Source organism: Cyprinus carpio, unplaced genomic scaffold (genome assembly GCF_018340385.1).
Source record: "Cyprinus carpio isolate SPL01 unplaced genomic scaffold, ASM1834038v1 S000006746, whole genome shotgun sequence".
Lineage (NCBI taxonomy): Eukaryota > Metazoa > Chordata > Actinopteri > Cypriniformes > Cyprinidae > Cyprinus > Cyprinus carpio.
In genome coordinates this window covers 1686173-1693596 of record NW_024879345.1, presented here as the reverse complement: position 1 = coordinate 1693596, position 7424 = coordinate 1686173, and positions in this window count along the sequence as shown.

Sequence of the window (7424 nt, the reverse complement as noted above, 5' to 3'; positions counted from 1 at the left end):
TGGAGGTGTTCCAGGCATGTCCAACTAAGAAGAGACCCCAGGACATGCTGGAGGGAATATGTCTCAGTTGGCTGGCCTAGGAACGCCTTGGGATCCCCCAGGATGGGCTGGAGGAAGTGACCAGGGAAAAGTATGGGTGCCCTTACTCATTGTAATGGTGTAGTAATCAATTACCCCTTGTCTAATGCTAGTTGGTGAAACTATTTCTGTCATGAAAACTCTCAGAGGGATTGGCATGGTAATGTACATGACAATCTGTCATGAAAACTCTCAGAGGGATTGGCATGGTAATGTACATGACAATGTTAATGTATTTGGTCTTGCTGAAATAGATCTGCTACACTGCTGCTGCTGTGGCAGAGTAAGTACCGAGACTTGCTACTGCCAATACTGTACATCCACAACATGCTGCTATGAGCATGTAAGAAATATTGCTGCTGCAATATAACATACAGGTCCTTCTCAAAAAATTAGCATATTGTGAAAAAGTTCATTATTTTCCATAATGTAATGATAAAAATTAAAAACTTTCATATATTTTAGATTCATTGCACACCAACTGAAATATTGCAGTTATTTTATTGTTTTATTGTTTAATGCTGATGATAATACAGCTCATGAAAACCCAAAATTGCTATCTCAAAAAATTAGCATATCATGAAAAGGTTCTCTAAACGAGCTATTAACCTAATCATCAGTATTAAAACAATAAAAGACCTGAAATATTTCAGTTGGTGTGCAATGAATCTAAAATATATGAAAGTTTAATTTTTATCATTACATTATGGAAAATAATGAACTTTTTCACAATATGCTAATTTTTTGAGAAGGACCTGTACATGAAATAACCCCCATATATCATACATGAATCACCTGGTGGCAGATCTATACAGGTGGAGCTGGGGAAGGTGGAGGGTTTCTGAAGAAAGCTGCAACTGCTACAGCAAACACTAGTCATATATTTGAATGTTGAGCAGCGAGCTCATTGGCTACCGAGACAGGAGAGAACCAGTCAGGTGTGACATGTGATAATGATGTCATTGGGTCAGATTGAGTTAGACTTATCGGACTGCGCTGTCTAAAGTTTCATGCCAGAACTCTGTATTAATAAAAACTATGAAAATCAAAATCCACATTAAAAAAAAAAAAAAACAAATTAAAGAGATAGTTCATCCAAAATTATAAATTACAGTATTGCTTTCTAATGTTTCTTTTTGTAAAGTCTGTTTGATGCTTTTCTCATTTAACACAATAATGGTTTTAAATAATCTTCTGAGGGTAATTTCTGAGCCAAATTTGATGTGTGATTTGTGAATAATTAGATTAATTAATCGCCACATAATGTAATTCAAGATTAGATTCAACATTTTAATCGTTTGACAGCCCTAATAAAAATATAAAGTTATAAGACATTTGCCCTTAGCCAAAACTATTTGCTCTGGAAAAAAAAAAAAAAAAAAATAACGAGACCAAAGACTGCCCATTAGATTTACCCGAAACAAATCATAGCTCATGTTTAACCACTATAGAGACATCAGAACCAGTGGGAAATTCCAGAAGATCTAGCTGAGGTAAAGATGTTCACGGTGGGTTCATGAACGCTAAATGGCTGCTGATGTTCAGAAGCGCACATCTTCGAAAATGTTGACGCTAATGCTCAAATAAGCATTAACCTTAGCAGTAAATCGCATATTTGAAGTTTAAATAACTACATTCCTGCCTAAACAGACTCTTAAAACTATATTCTGTGACACAACAACAGTAGTATTTCTGAAATTATAGTAGGTTTTGGTCCTCTGCCATGACACTCACTTTGATAAATAGCATAAGCGAAGTGATACATACAGTGAAACAGTTCTCATTGTGATAGTGGTAGAATATCTCATTGCTGGAAAGACCTCTCAGCCAATCAGATTAGAGAACCATAAGTAATTGTTGTATGAATTTAAATATAACCATAGCCTTTTGAAGTTCAATCATCACATTAAGCCGTATCGCGATTCCAAATGTAAACCCTCGGGAAATTAGTTCGTATGTGTTTGCAGTACACAAGCCATGAACGGTTAAGAAAGCTGACTACACTGTGTGACCCTGTCTCTCTCTCTCTCTCTCTCTCTCTCTCTCTCTCTCTCCCTCACACACACACAAACACACACACACACACACACACACGAGGTGCAAAACTCCGCATTTCAACAGTCAATAGCAAATACTTAAACTAGTAACAAAACATACTTACAGTAGCTGATTCAGAAGCGCCAGATTATCATAGCAAAGTCAGAATTACCTCCTCTCCTAGGTTCATGAAACATCCATAAAATGTGTTGCTGTTCTGTTGTAAGTAATCTTAAAGATTCCTAAATGCATCTACTTTCGGAAGGCCAAATAAATTGCTTTTACTTTCGCCTAGAAACACAGCATATCCCTGACATGGCTGCTTCAACACTAACTGCGGTTACTGAAACCACACTTTCTTTGCGTGAACAATTGGGCGGTATTACGCAAATATTTCCACATAGTGATGTAGATATGTGGGGGCGTGAATGAGCCATTTTAGGGGGGCGTGGAAGAGTCTTAACTTTGATCAAGAATATCTCTTTGGATTTGAGATTTTAGTCTTTGCAACTTTACAGATCTTCTTTATGCACAAAGACCTTGTAACACTCTAAAGAGAAAGGAAAAATTTAAGTTTGCATCATATGACCCCTTTAAGGAATTTGAGACTTTTTATGTCCTTAAATTTGAATTTAAGGACCTGCAGGAACCTAGAAAGGGAAATAAAATGAGCAGGACAAAAAGGCTCTGCACTGGCCCCTAGAATAAGATTTTGGATATTGCCCACACAATGTGTTCAGAACAACATCCTACTGAATAAATGGGATTGGTTACTGAATTAATATGACTCATTGCAAATCATTACTTTTAGCATGTTTAACTCTAAAGTAAGAACTGTTACTGTATTATGTTATACTTTAATACTCTAGAACAGTAGTGGTCTTGAATCACATTGTGCCTTAGGCAAGGTCAGACATGATCTGAATGAATCAAAGATGAAAAGCAAAAATAAACACCCGGTGGATAACAGGGTCATTAAAATAGATAGGATTTATATGGAATAGCTCACCACTCCTTCAAGCTAGAGTAAAAGTTTGGCAAAGTATTTTGTGTCACTCACCCATATTTTTGGAAGGAACACGGATTTGCAGTGGATCAAAAAGCAATACATTTATGTGAATGCAAGTGAATGCGAATATATAACTCTATGTTAGACTTAGAATAAGAAACATGTTTCAGAAGTGACTGTGAACAAAGAAACATGCATTGGAACGTGTAGGTAAAAAAATAAAATAAATAAATAAATAAAAACTAATCCAAAATAACTAACAAAGTGAGAAACTATTTACGTCCATTGCAGAATGCTACTTGTGTACCACACAGAGTTTCTGTCTATGTTGAGCATTCTAAAACAGTCACTTCTATATGTGTTTGCAAACTGCTGTAAGCTTGATAAAGCTTTTTTAATGTGGTCCTTAACTACTATTGTACTTAAATGTATATCAATAATTTGATGCAATGAACTTATTGTGCACATACATATTTTTTACATTGCATTTATATTTTACAATTCCATCTTGTAATTTCATATGCAATTCATTTATGTGTTTACACCTATAATTACTCTGTTGAACCTACCTCTACCCCTTAAACACCACCTAACCATACAACCAAAACCTGCCCATTAACCTTACTTGTATCCCCCCTCAATAGCAGCAAAAGGTTTTAGCAATTCAACATGTTCACAGTAGGTACATTGTACCTAACAATTCATTATTTTATTATTAAGTACACAGTATTTGAGATAGGCATCGCACATATTACTATAATATATTATTGCACCTTTAATCCATTGCAGTGGAGTAATGGCCAGGTATGAATACTATGCTGTAATGAAGTAAATGAACTAGTGAGGGGGAAAAAAAAACATCAAAGAATGAGAGATAAAAGAAACTGTCACAAACTGAGTGATATGGTCGATGGAGTTGGAATGGTGAAATTAGGGGCCATCAATCTAAAATGAGCAGGACATTATCTAAATGACTGAGAATGATATATTTAAAGAGCATTGCTCTACCTGCTAATTCTAGCCTTCATTGTTTGCCACATTTTTCACTTTATCTTTGGCCTTTTTCTAAAGAAAAATAGTAAAATAGCTGTCTCTGACCATATATAAAGAAAGCAACACAATAAAGAACAATACAGCAACAACATAAGGATTAACCCCTTACCGGTCAAAAACCCATTTTCAGCATGAGGACACAAATGACATACCCAAAATAAAAAGGTTTCCGCTCATGAGTCTTTCTGACTAGATACATAATCAACATATGTTCACAAAGCTGACACTTCAAAGTTTACTGCTCAAGAATCAGAATTACTCAGACTGTTATGATAATAAAGATATATAAGCTCAAACATAAAAACAAACAAAAAAAATATATAAATGTATAAAAAAAAAAATTGATGTAGGATATGATTTTAGAAACATAATGAAACTAAAGCCACAAGTCTACTAATGCTTCATTTGAAAATTCATAATATAATCTGTAAAACTGGGTATTTTATGAAACATTTTTCTAAGGTCATGTCATAAAAAGGCTAATAAAAATTGATTTATGGGCCCTGTAAACTCTCCTGTGTGCTGTCTTCTCATGTTTGGGTCTGCAAACAGCCTAATTCATGACTCTATTGTTCTTAAGAAAAAGAGCCTTTTCACACATCGGCCAGGTTTGAGACATTATCCACATTATTATTTTATCATTATTCTTTTGTTTTTATTCAGCCATTATTACCTTTGTTCTGGTATTTCAAGGGTTACCAAGCCACAACGCTTCAATCCCAGTATACATTTACCCAACTATTATCAAAAGTCTTACTATAAAAATAACAACAAAAATCATTTTCTTATGACCTTATGTGAATTATTATGACAAATGTATCATGAAGAAGAACCGCACTGCTGTTATGTAGCTGCATTAGCGCTAACATAGCATCAAGCTACATAAGACAATTTATGAAATTATTATTACACTTTTAACTCAAAACTCACTTTTATCACAGATACAGCAAAATTAATAGTATTCTACAGAATTGATACATTAATTGATTATCAAAGTTACATTAATTGGTTATCATACGTGCTCTTTTTAAAATAGCTACAATACAAATTTTCAAAGGTTTTTGAAAAAAACTTGCATAAGGCATTTATTTTTATTTCGAAGAAAGAAAAAATAATTTTAAATATAAAAAAATGAACTGGGTGTGACAATTTCATACAAAATCAGGCCAAAACTATTTGTTTGAAGTTTATTTTGAGAGTTCCAAACAGCTTGCCAAAATGTATGTTCCAGAAATGTTAGGTTTGGCTGTTAAACGCTTATGAAACGGTACCACTGGTTTGTGTGCTGATTTTTTAAATTTGTGGCCATTAAAAACTCAAAGTGTTTTCTTAGGGATGTAAACCTGAAGTCTCAACATTCCTACCTATGAATTGGCCACATCAGTTTGTAGTTTGTAGTGTGATGTGCATTTCTTGTGCACTTACATAATACTGGGGGCAGTTGAAACATAGTTTTTTTTTTTAAAGCACAATACATTGATGTGATCTCTACATGAACTTGAGAATAAAAGTGGCCTTTTCTTTCCACCTACTTTAAAGTAATTAGACACATGAGAAATGTTTCTGGAATGGATCACCCATGAGAAAACCATACTACAAAAGTTGAGTAACTATATCTCCTCTGGTCTCAATACTTCAGTCACCATTGAAGATGAATGGGAATGCTAAAATATGCTCTCTCTGGGTATTATAGACCTCCTTGGTAGATCCAGCAGAGCTGAGTGAAGCCCACTCGACAGCCTTTAATTCATCGATAAAGTAGCCATTAACTGAAGGAATAGACTATTGATTTTTTTTGGTTTTGTTGTTCTCCTCTCATTGCAATGTTGAAGTTCTTAAACCAAAATCAAACGATAAGGCGCTGACTCAGTGTAGCCCACTGAAGGTCTTTGCCAGCACAAGTGTGAGGACAAGAACGGAGTTGTTTGCACAGTGGCATTTGGATCGCGGTCCTGTTTTTGCATTCCCTCACTATGAGGTTAACCATTAGCAGGCCCTAACTTAATTAATGGAGCAGCCAGCAGAGATGAGAGGTGCTGAGTACTGCTGGTAATGGTTATTGTCACAGCGCATTAGACTGATGGGCCTGAACTCTTACAAAGGATATGCCGAAACGCTTTCTCTGTCACAGGCTGCTTTCTTTGCCATTCCGACCCCAGACAGACCCATTCTCCTCTCCATGCTCAACATCTCACAGTGCCTCTGATCAATCACATCTGTTCATTCAATTTTTTGCATTTCTACATAGGCACACTGATTAAATAAAACACAAAGTGAGTTTTTTTTTTCTCTTTTTTTTTTTTTCCTGTTATCCACAGTGGCAGGATAATGGATGGACCTCTCAGCACTCTCTTGGTTGGTCTACGGAATCTGTGGTGTTTGGTTTTACTTGAGTCAGTCATGAGCAGGGCAGCAAGATTGAATCAGTCAGCAAAGTTGAATGAGTAGCTTGTGAGAGGATGGATAGTCTGCTAATCTGATCTGCAGCCTGTGGGCCTTGACTTTCGACTGCAGGAAGTGACCGCCTCACACCGCATATTAGCCACTGACAAAGCCTGTCCCTCACCCCCATCTCAAAAGCTTGAACATCATCAGTCACAAAACAACGAAGTGGACTTTGCACACACTCACAGACACTTGAAGGCACTCCTAGATTAAATTGTCACATCTCCAGTTCCTGCAATCCCTGCTTCTCGTCATAAGAGAGCTGTAGTGAGATTCCCTGTTTCACTTTGTGGCTGTTTTTTTCTCTTTGTTCTCAACAGGTTTTCTGCTATAGGACCCTGATTTGACCAGATTCAGCGCACAGTACCAGAAACACAAAATAGCGAAAATGTCTTTAAAAAAATCCAATATGATTTTTTGCGTTTTTTTTTTTTATATATTGACAATAAGAACTGCATAGACCCAACAATATGCAAAATTTCACATGACTTAGCTCAAGCAAATTTAACTACTCTACTTTCTAAAGAATGTTTCAATTTGTTCAACTCTGACCTGCAAATTTGTATCATGTGAAAGGAGTTTGACCAACAGAAGATTGATATTTTTAATATGTTGGATTGCCTGTGACATCATATTAAGATCATCGCAAAGTCTGTCAAAATTTCTGTGTGCTCTGGGACTTGTATGAACAGGGCATTAGGTTTCATAGTAAAATTGCATGAACACTGCAAAAGTATGATTTTATTTGAAGTATGACTTATGGAACAAACACAAGGACAAACATTGCATTAGTATTAAACCA